General features: G+C 40.1%; 1 long non-coding RNA gene across 1 annotated transcript; it reads left to right on the forward strand.

Moving 5' to 3' along the window:
• The first annotated feature begins 4,320 nt into the window (after positions 1-4,320).
• Gm31988 lies at positions 4,321-11,770 on the forward strand. Its single transcript, XR_373914.2, has 3 exons — positions 4,321-4,376; positions 9,190-9,287; positions 11,511-11,770. It is a non-coding gene; the product is annotated as a predicted gene, 31988 (long non-coding RNA).
• The last annotated feature ends 800 nt before the right edge of the window (positions 11,771-12,570 follow it).

Raw genomic sequence — 12,570 nt, forward strand, 5'->3', positions numbered from 1 at the left:
CTAATGCTGTGACCCTTTAATACATTTCCTCATGTTGTGGTGACACCTAATCATAAAATTATTTTGTTGTTATTTCATAATTGTAATTTTCTATTGTTATTAATCATAATGTAAATATTTTTAGAGATAAAAGTTTGCCAAAAGTGTTGTGACCCATAGGTTGAGAACCACTAATGTATGTAGTTCTTCTGCCCTTTGAACACCACCTTTCTTGCAGGAAGTAGAAGCTATTTTGTTTTGATTTGATTTTTCAGACAGTCTCTTATTGTCTAGATTGGACTCAATATCACTATGTAGCTGAAGCTGGCCTTTAACCACTGATTCTCCTGTATTCACCTCTTGTGTACTAGGATTATAAATGTGCTCCACCACATATAGCTAGGTACTCAGGTTATTTCAACATGAATACTTGCTTTGGGTTGGATGGAATGCCCATTTCCCTCAATAAAAATGATTTGTTGAAGTCCTAAGCGCTCATGATTCAAAATGTTATGTTATTTAGAAATAGTGTCACTAAAGATGTAATTAGTCAAGAGGATGCCATAATGGACTGAAGTGTGCCCTTAATCCAAGAAGATAGTGCCCTTGTGAAAAGATGGCTAGGAAAGAGTAGATTCTCCCTTCTGGATAGATTTGCTTCTTGGGTAGGAACTCATTCCTGGAACTCCAAGCCAAATTAACAACCTATATCTTGGAGATTCTAGGACTCCTTGGGGAACTTCTAAATATTTGTGTTTATACCCTCAAACAAAAGAAACTCTAAGCCTTAATCAGAGAAGTCTCTCTTTTCAGTGAATGGAAAGACTTGTGGCTGGTCACCATGTCAAGAATAAAGGACAGTTGAGGGTTAATCTATAAACATTTAGATCACCTTCTCTAAGGCTCAGAAAAGTGGAGCTATAAGCAGATAAGATCCAGAAGATAGGGAGAAGGGCTGTACAATATCATATTCTAGACTGGATGTACCCATTGTAATCAGCACTTACCTACATTGGCCTTCACAATGTAGGTAAAACTTGGTTACAATCAATCATGGAGGGGAAAGAAACTCACAGGTGCCTACTTCTGGGCTGTTAGCTACTTATAGAGTTTGACAAAGTGACTACCATTGTCCTCATCTGTTTAACTACCTAAGCTGGCTAGTTAATATCAACTTGACACAAGCTAGAGTCATTGTGAAAGAGTGAACATCAGTTGAGAAAACACTCCCACCAGCCTGACCCACAGGAAAGCCTGTGGTTCCTTTTCTTGTTTGATGATTGGAGACTGATATAAGATGGCCCAGTTCACTCTGGTGATACTGCCCCTGCTGCCCCTGGATTGGTGATCCTCAAAATGCTATGAAAAGTAAGCAGACAAAGCCAAGTCAAGCTCTCTCTCCAGCAAGCTGCCATGTACTCCTCTATGGTCTCTCCTTCAGTTCTTGTCTTCATGTTTCTGCCGTGGGTTCCTGTCCTGACGTCCACCAGTGATACAGTGTGAACTGAGAATTGTAAGATGAAACAGTTCCCCTTTGTCATTACAAAACATGCTGTCCTGTCAAAACAGTTGCTTTTTTGTCATGATGTTTTATCACTGCAAAAGAAACCATAACTAAGACACTATTTTCAAGCCCTGAAGTGAAAACTTAAAGGTTCTATGGAAAGTCAGTTGAATGATGTATTGCTGAGACAAACTCATGAAGGAACGTTTCCTTAAAGTGGACACAGGTGTGAAAGGCTAAGGCAGACTCCTGAAGGAATGTTCTCACTCAAAGACACAAGAGAAAGGATGTTCTGCTAAAGCAAGCATGTGAAAGGACATGTAATAAAAGATTCTTTGATAACAGCATGTGTGTATTGATCCTCCTGGCATTGAATAGTTGAGCTGCATTTGTCAGGACTCCATATAGAGAAACACACCAAAAATTTTTCTGGTGGTGTATTGTAGTTTCTTGCTGCTTCAGCAGACTCAGGCTGATTGGATATACATGCTGAGGCAAGACCCTTGATGAGGCATGGGATGAGACTCATGATGTTCAGAGGTTATAAATAGGACTCCATAGAGTGACTGAAAGAGAGCTTGGCTTGTTGGTACAACTAGCTATGCAACACTTGTGAGCCTCAAGTCCTTAGTGATGGAAATTCTAGGAAATGAAAACAGCATCTCTTCCAATATGCCCTTGCTCACAAAACAAACAAACGAACGAACAAACAAACAAACAAACTACCTTCCCATTTCAACTCCTTGCCAGACATGCTAGGAATGCCCCAAAACTTGTATATAGTTTTTCCTGCTTTTGTCTTACCTTTTATACTAGATTATCTGAAAACATAAGCCTATAGGTAGGGAGAACAGGGTAAGTGGGCACAGTTTTCAAAGTGACCTTAACTGATTAACGTAGGTTTGGAATTTAAACTATTTATAAATTGAAGAGATAATTCTTATGCTTTCTTCCTGTGGTTATATCTTATGGGTAATGAGAGGCCATAGAAAATACATGAATGATTGAGATTCTCAGCCAGAAACACAGAGGAATGGACACAGAAAAGAAATACTCTCTGCAAGAACAAGGAACTAAGGCCGGGTCAGAATGGTCTCAAGATACCAGAAAGGTCCAAATCATGGGAGTATCAAGTAAAGCAGAGAGTGGATATTGGTGCTGGGAGTGAGGGAGATCAACATGCCATGTGAGCCAGAGCAAGCAAGCATGGAAACAGATTAGCAAGTCTGGGCTCTTCAACTAGACAAGGGGAAACACTTGATTGGCGCTGACTACAGTACGTGGGTTCTTTTGGAAATCATCACTACTCTTTGGACAGTGTCATCTGCCTTCTGTCCCATTCATTTCCAAGCTTACTCAGTGTGGGTTGAAGAAGGCTGGAACAATATACATATTTTAATTCTAAGAGATTAAGATGTAGAAAACTGATGGTGTTCATCAGAAGCACAATAAGGCGATTTTGGCAATCACATCATTCGTCGGGTGAGATGGGTTCTGTGGGTATTGGTGGCTGACACTTGTACCCCAGATCTTTTACACTGGAATTGTTATCTATCATAGAACAATAAATATCAACTTCTCATAACGTGAATGAAAAACAAAATTCACCTCAATCTGAAAAGAGCCAGAAACACCCTGTCTTTCTGTGTTATTTTCTCATTAGAGCTCTGACCTACTCATTTCTAACATACAAGCTTAGAGTTTTTCAATCTGCAAAGCAGAAACTCTGTGTTAAGTCTCAGTCCAATAAAGGCTGAGGTCAACATGTCTCTGGAGCTCTCAGTCTCTCCCGTGGGTGGCTGGTGCTGATGAGAGAAGGACCTGGTAACCCAGAGTGAGAGCCACATGTGTTAAAGTGGGGCACAACATCTCCCTAGAGTTCAATAAGCAGCAGAGACAAGCCATAGAAAAACTGTAATGTTATATAATCAGGTGGTAGAGGTTTTATTTTCATTTCATAAGAGGCATTCAAAGATTTCTGGAAATGAAGAGACTGGCCTCTGCAGGGCATGGTGAACCTGAATGCCCTTTTTCGCTGGGGTGGACACATCTCTCATTAATTGCTTTTTCTCACCATTTGGGTAATTCAAACCATTTGTCTTTTCTCTAAAAAAAAAAAAAAAGTGCAAGTGTTACCCAACATAATTGTCTTATCAGTCACATCTGCAACTAATCTGTATTTAGGAGAACCTGCTAATAACATCATTGCGAGCCACTGTAGGCTAAACATGCTGCATATGTTATCTCAAATGACCACATTCTAACTGCCCTCTGGTGCAGGCCTTCATATCTCCATCCATTCCTGATGAATCTAAGGCTTTGTGTGGCTGTCATATATATCCAGGGCCACATGCTTCATAGAAGCCATGCCAGGACTGGGAAGGAGGATGGTCTCAACTAGAATTCTAAGCAGTGTCCACTAGTGGTATTTTAACCTAGCTATGAATGGATCTGGATATAGTTCTGAGCAGTAAGTCTTTCCTGTTGGGAACAAGTTGGTGCGAGGAAAAGATGGAAGCTCATTCCCTCATGGAGCTCCTGATAAACTGTTTATTTCCATATGCCCTGTTTAGTTTTTATAGTCAATCTGCTACAGCCTAGAGTCACCTAAGAGGATGCATCAGCTGAGAAACTGCCCAGAATAGATTGGCCTATGGGTATGGGCATGTCTATAGGGCATTGTCTTGAATGGTAATTAATGTAAAAGGGCCCTTGCCACTCTGAGCATCATCCTTAGACAGGGCTAAAAAAAAAAAAAGATATGTAAGAAAACTAGCTAAATATGAGCCCTAGAACATACCAACCATTAGAATTCCTCCATGGTTTCTGCTTCCAGGTTCCTGCCTTGAGCTCCTGTCCAGCTTCCCTCAATGAGAGACAGTGACGTGGAAAGGTAAGCCAAATAAACCTTTTCTTCCATGAGTTGCTTTTGGTTAGAATGTTTCATCATAGCAACTGAATGAAACTAGAATATCCACTACTTCAGGCTTCTCTAGTAGCCCTCAGCTCTCTCCTCGTTTCTCCCTACTTTATACTACCTCTCTACAGGAATGCTGTCTTTCTTGCCTTTGACTTTCCCTCTCCTCTCACTCTCATTCCCATGTCCACTGAACTTCCCAGAAAGTCAGACCTAACAGATACAGTAAGGAATTTTGTATAACATTCACAGATAAATTTATAAGTGTTGGTCTCTAATAGATTCCTTGTGGGGTTTTTCTTACCTAATCCTCAAAATACCCATAAAGCAGAAAGTATTTTATCCTCATACACTGATGAGAATATCCATTCATCCTCTCAATTCCCACTCTCTCAGTCCTCGAGTTTATTGAAATATTTTTGTCCTCTGTACTGAAGAATGAATGCTCAGGCAAAAACACGGCTTCTTAGAAGAGTCTGACAGAGGCCATCCCTCCTTTCCTTCATGGCCCACTGAATGGGTCTGCAGTTGACCCATTCATGACTAGGCCACCTCTCTTCTTGTTGTGGAGTTAAGCATGTTAATACCTACATCCCAGAAGACAATAAGTGAAACACATTGGGTGTAGTGGCTACCGACTAACTTCCTGTGTTAAGGTTCTGATGGACAGACAGCCCCACCTGCCAGCACTGTCCTGCTTGAGTCAGTCTGTGTATAAAGTGCATCCTGACAAATCCACTAAAGATGAAAGAGAGCTGGAGCAAGGGACAATGGGCTGGCTAATTACAGGAATAAACTTTATGGCTTGAGGACAGAGCCACCATAAACCTTCTCCATGCTGTGCAGCACGGGTCGAGATGGCAACAGCATGCCTTGGCTGGTAGCTTTACTTGGCTCCCTAAGGGAGCAATGGTGTGCCAACCAGCCTGTTCTCTGCCTGCCTCCTTGTCCGTGTGAGGTCTGCCATTATTGAACTTTGAGGTAGTTAGAACTCCTGGCACAAGACAGAATCTGTGAGTCTCAGAGCCTTAGAGGATATAAGATGCTCAACTCCAGGGACTGGCACTTTGGAGTATTGAGTTGTTACCCACAGATAAGACCAAATGACAGAGTGCAACATATTCCATCAGCTTTTAAAGGTCATCTAATCTATCCTCCTGCCTCTTCTTTGGATCAATTCAGAATCATTTCAGGCTAAAAATGGTTCTTGTTTTTAAAATTGCTAAGTATGAAATTGTGTGTGGATGTATTTTAACAACTTATATGACCCAAAACAAAAATTTCCTCAAGTCCAACTTTAATCACTTGGGACAATGGCTATTTCCTCTTGTGTATTGGTAGACAGTATCTCTCTGGCATCTTGAATATTTTAGAGGGACTTGGAATTCAATTTTATATGATACACATTTCCTGAGCTGCTGAGTCCCTGGGAGAATTTTGGGGGTAAGAGACATACCAGGCTTTTTCCCTATCACAGGATATAGATTTCCTGACAGGTGTGTTGGTATGTGCCTGTAATTCCAACACTCAAAAGTCTGAGGTAGGAGGATTGTGAGTTCAAGGCAAACCTGGGTTACAGAGTGCAATTCTCACATCCATAACAATGCAGAATGTCACTATTGACATCATAAGGCCACGGGAGGAGTTGGGAGCCAGTGATTTTATCCAGAGAGAAGTAACTTCTTATTGCAGGCAATGTATATGAGAGGGTACTTGCATCCAATAAGCTCCCCAAAAAGATGGATACAGAAGTCTTAGCAAATTGGTCCCAGTTGTCTTCTCTCAGAGGAGGAGGCCTAAAGAACCCAGTTGCACTATCAGTCTGGAGCTTTGCCTCAGATGACATAGGTTCTCTCTGTAGATCACAAATCTTATATGCTGCTCAATCATTTTTTTCAGCCATCCATGTTTTGAATTAATGGTTATTAAACACACCTCTTCCCTGGACCTGATCCAAGGTGGATCAGAGAAGCTCATCACTGAGTCCTGAAGGTCTCTATTGTCATAATTCATACATTGAGATCTAGTACACAGAGTAATAGTACTGGTAGCAGCATTGAAAGAAGACTGGATGCAAACCTTATAAAAGAGACCTCAGTGAGTAAGTGCATTCCTAACTACCTGACGCTAGAAGGTGCTGACTTTTAACCAGAAAAGACAAAAGCTTACCTGCCTTTGATACTGTGAGAAATAAAGTTCTGCTGTTTTAATCCATCTAGCTTATGATATTTTGTAATAGTGACCTAAACAGTCTAAGACACATACCTTTGTGTGCAGGAGACAGATGAATAAGAGTAATTGATTAGTAATATGTATTGATCTCAAGCCCTGCAGTAAAACACTACAAAGAGGGAGAGAGAAGGACTTTGCTGATCTTAAAGTGCAGTGGGGAATTCAACTGTGAGAATGCCATGTCATCTTAAAGTGTTGTCTACTGCAAACCAATCCCTTCAGTGTCACCTTGCTTTATCTTCATAGTAACCATATACACAACAAAGTGCACTGCAATGTCTATTGTCTGATGGTCTCTCATTTGTGGTTGGAATGTCTCATGAAGCTAGGATCATTGACTTACCTGCTACTCTATTGTAGAGTTTAAAACTATGCATTTCCCCATGATAGAGTTGAAATGTCTTCTATCTACCTATCTGTCTCACCCATCCATTTATCACACCCATCTGCCTATTTACCCATTCACCCATCCAGCCATCTGCCCATTCATTCATCTACTCACCTACTCATTTACCCATACATCTATCTACCAACCTGTTTACCTATCATCTATATATGTGTTTATGATGGCATGTACAAGTTAATAAATTCTTTAAAGCAATGAATTAATTTCAGAGTTCAGAGAAAGAAGTAAGCACACAAAAGATGCTAAATTAACATCATTAGTCATCACAAGACAGAAGATTAAAAGCCCAATAAGAAAGCACTACTTACCAACTATAATGGATAAATTTAAAAGTCTACCCAAGCACTGGTGCTGGCTGAATCTCCTAATTGGCAGAGTCTGACTAGAACAGTTTTAGGCATTGCTTTAATAAGCTGATCTATACTTAAGCCAGCCACTAACCTTATAGTTGTTTGTTCAATGTAAGAAAAAACAAATGTATACATGTTATATCTAAATGCATCTCCCAAATCCACATGTTAGAAACTTATCCTGAACTTGCTTTTGCGTACATATTTAGTTCAGGTCACGACTGCTCTGACCTCATGGGTATGTTGATGTCATTATGAAAGGCAGAGGATTTTATTCCTTTGTCAGTCTATGTGCTCTTGTATGAAGATACAGCCTCCCTCCAGATGATGCAGAATTCATGATACCATCTTGGAAGCAGGAATTCCAGATTTCTTAGAAGCCTTTTCCAGCTATAAACATTTTGACCTTAGAGATCCAATCTCCAGACTGTAAAACATTCTTATTCTTTGTAAATTATCCAGTATCAGGAATTCTTCCTGGAACCGTTTAAACCATAAACGATCTATTGCATGAATGAAGCCAGAACAATGGTGATTTCATTCACCTAAAATTCTAGAAATTTCCACCCAAACTACAGTGATACAGAAGCCTGTTGGCTGCCTGGGAACTGATTATAGAGTACAGGAGGCATGAAAACAGATGACACAGAAGAAAAGGAACACAAGGAACTTAGGGGTAAAATAGGTAAGCTCATTATCTTGATTTCAGTGAGAGTTTCACAGGTATAGAGTTGGGAGGAAATTCAGATTATCATTTATATATACAATAAAAATCTATATACATACATATATATTAATTCAGTTATGTCAAATTAAAAAAGAAAATATTAGAAAAAATGATATATTTTAAGATATCTTTATAAATATTTAAGTTGTTCTGGACATTTCTAAGTTTTAAGTATTGGATGGTGAGTATGAGGCAACTATCTCCAGCTTCAGTAATGATTAGGAAGAACTTTGGCTGATGTATTTTGGAAATTTGCCATGTGTCTTCCAATTTTTATGTCAGTCAAGCTCTGCAACAATCACAGGGTAGTTATTCTTTTCTTTTTTGATACAGGATTTCTCTGTATAGCCCTTGCTATCCTGGAACTCAGTGAGTAGACCAGGTTGGCCTCAGACTCAGAAATCTACCTGCATCTAGGTTGAACGGTGTGAGCCACCACACTCAGTTTAGGTTAGTTACCCTTATTCCCACCAGTTTCAGTTACTCAGTTCACCAGGGTTACTGTGGTGAATTGAATATATTTAGCCCAAGGAGTGGCACTATTAGGAGGTATGGCCTTGTTGAAGAAAGTGTGTCACTGTGGGTGTGGGCTTTAAGACCCTCATCCTAGCTGCCTGGAAGCCAGTGTTTTCCTGTTTTCCTTCAGAACAAGATGTAGAACTCTCAACTCCTACACCATGCCTGTCTGGATGCTGCCATGCTCCTACCTTAATGATAATAGACTGAACTGCTGAACCTATAAGCCAACCCCAATTAAATATTGTCCTTTTATGTGTTGCCTTGGTCATGGTGTCTATTTTTATCAGTAAAATCCTAAGCCAGCTACCAACAGATAAAAGCCCATTCTTGAAAACAACCCTATTTAATAAGCAATTTTAAATTCATTCATCAATATTCAAATGATATAGAATATCTACTACTTTGAAAAATTGAAAATGGTCTAGATAGAAAAGTTGGCCTGAGACAGTTGAGTCTACTGACAAGGACTTACTGTAAATATTTAGACTGAAAATTACTATAATAACTCAAACGTATAAACAGTGATAAATGCTACAGTTGTTTGTTCTTTCTCAGCATTGTGCCAACACCAACGCCATCCTCCCATCCATCCCTACTGGGACAGATCAGCCTCCCATTGTTCTCCCTTGCTCAAGTGCTTCAGCACAGCCCAAGTAAGTATCTGTAGCACCCTGTGCTATGTTGCTGCTTTCTTCAACTCCCCTAGTGATTTGCTGGGAGACTGAAAATCCAACCTCTAATTCTAATTTGACCTGTGTGTTCTCCTATCCTGTCTTACATGATGCTTTCTCGACTCTCTTCAGCTTTACCAACATTCTCTCTGCTTTCTAAAAACAATATCATCCAATTCTACTACTGTCTGGACAAGTTCCCTGAAAAATTAAGCTGTCCCAGTGTAATAGTAGTAAGAGAAGGCCTTTAAAGAGAGCTCCTCCTTTGTGGGTGGGATTAGATGCCCTTTAAGGGCTAAAGGAAAGTAGTTTGTTCGTTTTGTTCCTTTGTCTTAAACTACATAAAGACAGTGCTTCCCCCATTTGGAGCAGTCAGGGTATTCTCTTAGAACAAATACCAGAATGTCATTAGGTACTGAGCATCCCCATGGTACAGTCTTGGACTTCTTTCTCACTCTTCAGAACTGTGAGAGATAAATTTCTGTCCTATATCAATTGCCTAGTCTATAGCATTATGTTACAGTAGCAACATGGATAAATGTCTGCCTTGTGTTCTTTGTACTTGATATCCTATGAATTTCTGTATGGCTCATTCTTTTACACTATGATCTTAGCTCAAATTTCAGGCCTCCTCTTGCTGTCTCAAACAAAGCAGTTCTTACACTTGACCTCACAGAACTCTTTTCACAATTATGTACTAGGGTCTTACATAGACTTTTATGCTTGTTTAATTATTATAATACTTGCATATTGGCCGGACCTAAGAACAGTGAATTTATCAGTTTGTACTTATGATTGTATTCTCAGAGCTGAGAGCAAAACTGGTAATTATTTAGAATGTAAAACACCCCCCCCACACACACACACACACAGGCTTAAATGTGTGAAAATTTGGTTTCCAGATCATGGCACTGTTTTGGAAGGTCAAGGAATGTCACAGAGAGTCATTAGAGGTAGGGACAGAGGTTTTATACCCCAACCTCACTTCCTATCCTCTGTGACTTCTGTTCCACCACTGTGAGAGGGTGTGGGGACTCCTATCTGCATACTCTGCCCACCATGGAGCCACCTGCAACCATGATGATTTGTATCCCATCAAACCAGGACTCAGAATAATCCCTTCTTTCTTTAAGATGCTTCTTGTCAGGTATTTGGCTACAGCAATGAGAAAGGTAACAAATACAGCGGGGCCACCCATAGATCCTTAACGACTGTTAAATGAACACACTGTCTATATGACAGAGAAGGTGGTCCCCCAGAGAGCTCCAATCCAAAACTTGACCTGTAGATGCTAGAGCCCAACACATGGGGTCAGCAATGGTCAATACATCATCTTAGATAAATGCCACTCCCAATGTGTATGGCAAAGTGTTAATGATTTGTTTTTTGTTTTTCTTTTTAATTTTTAAGTGTGAAAATCATATACTAGAAGATAACAAGTGGACAATGTCTGAGAAATCTGATCAAATATCCAAATATAAAATTTGTCATACTTTAGCTGTTCTCTACTCACTTTCTAATTTCACCTCTTTGTGCTTTCATAGGGTCAAATAGACTTGATCTGGTCTCCGAGCTGAGCTAAACATTGCTTAGCAACACCTGGCCTCACTGCCTGCATCCTCTCAGAACTTATCTGCTATGATTATTTGTTTGTGAAATAACCTCAATCTAAACTCCAAACTAGCTGAATATTCAACTGCTTCTTAGTCTCACAAATCATTTGCTTCTTTGGAGCTATTCTAAGCACAGAACTTCACAGCACCTCTCCCTGGTTTGCTGAACCTGCCAGCTCTTCCTTCTGGCTGCCAAGAATTAGCAGCATCAATAAATAGTCAGAAAAGTCAGCTGTAAATAACTTGAGTTTCCATCCATTATAATCAATAAATAAATTATAGTGGTACTGGGCAGTGGCCCAGATTATTAGGGGGTCTTTCTGTGGCTTTTATAGAACCTCAGTTTTTCATGGTTCTCAGTGGTAGTGGGCAAACTACACCAGGAAAGAAACTCAGACTGGAAAGCTAATGGGGCCAGAGATAAACTACAGTCTGAATTATGCAGCATTTCTTTAAAAAAAAAAATCCTTCTTTGTGAGGGCTGTTTTCTAGTTGCAAAGAACCAGACAGGAAACAAAAGAATTTTTCTTTTTTTTTCCTTTTTACTCTTTTTAAAAAACAAACAAACTATTCCATGTCTGTCTGCTTGTAGATGGGTACCATTGACAACAGAGAGAAGTGAGAAGCCAGACAATGAAGCCAGTCCCTACCCACGCGCTGCCAGACATTGGAAAAAAGAACAAAACTAAAGGAACGCCATTGAAAAAACATAATGGCCTTGTCTTCTACCTTTCTTGTGGCACAAAGCCCAACTGGTTATCCCTCCTCCCCACCCCCACCTCACTCTGTCTACTTCAAGAGCATTCCTGCTTCAAGTCTCCTGCCCACTTCCTCACAAGAGCAAGGCACAAAGCCCCCAGATTTGACCAGCAAGCACGATAGCTCAGGTTACAGAGTGAGTGAGTGAAAACATTTTTCCTTATTTATATATAATGAAATGTAGGAATGATGCTTTATGAAGAAGGCTTAGGGGTGCTTAGACCTCTTTAGAAAGGTGCTAGTATCATCTACTGTTAGAGTCTCCTTTGAGATGCTATGGCTCAGGCATGGTGGAAGAAGCCCTTTCACTATTTCATAATATCCTTTGGTAGCATCCCCTTTAGGCAGAGATGTGGGAAGGTTTGACAAAGGCTAGAGCTCATAGGAGGACTTAGCCTTGGCAGAGGTAGGGTAGAGATGGAGATGAAACAGTGCCATGTGTATACACACCAGTCTGCGTGAGTGTGTGACTGAGTATGTTTGTGTGTATACAAAGACAACTATGTCCAATTTTCTAAGGAACCACCAGACTGATGTCCAGAGTAGTTGTACAAGCTTGCAATCCCACCAACAATGGAGGAATGTTCCTCTTTCTCCACATCCTCGCCAGCATCTGCTGTCACCTGAATTTATGATCTTAGCCATTCTGACTGCTGTGAGGTGGAATCTCAGGGTTGTTTTGATTCGCATTTTCCTGATGATTAAGGATGTTGGACATTTTTTCAGTTGCTTCTCAGCCATTCGGTATTCCTCAGGTGAGAATTATTTGTTCAGTTCTGAGCCCCATTTTTAATGAGGTTATTTGATTTTCTGGAGTCCATCTTCTTGAGTTCTTTATATATATATTGGATATTAGTCCCCTATCTGATTTAGGATAGGCAAAGATCCTTTCC

This window comes from Mus musculus, chromosome 1, assembly GCF_000001635.26.
Source record: "Mus musculus strain C57BL/6J chromosome 1, GRCm38.p6 C57BL/6J".
NCBI classification, from domain to species: Eukaryota; Metazoa; Chordata; class Mammalia; order Rodentia; family Muridae; genus Mus; species Mus musculus.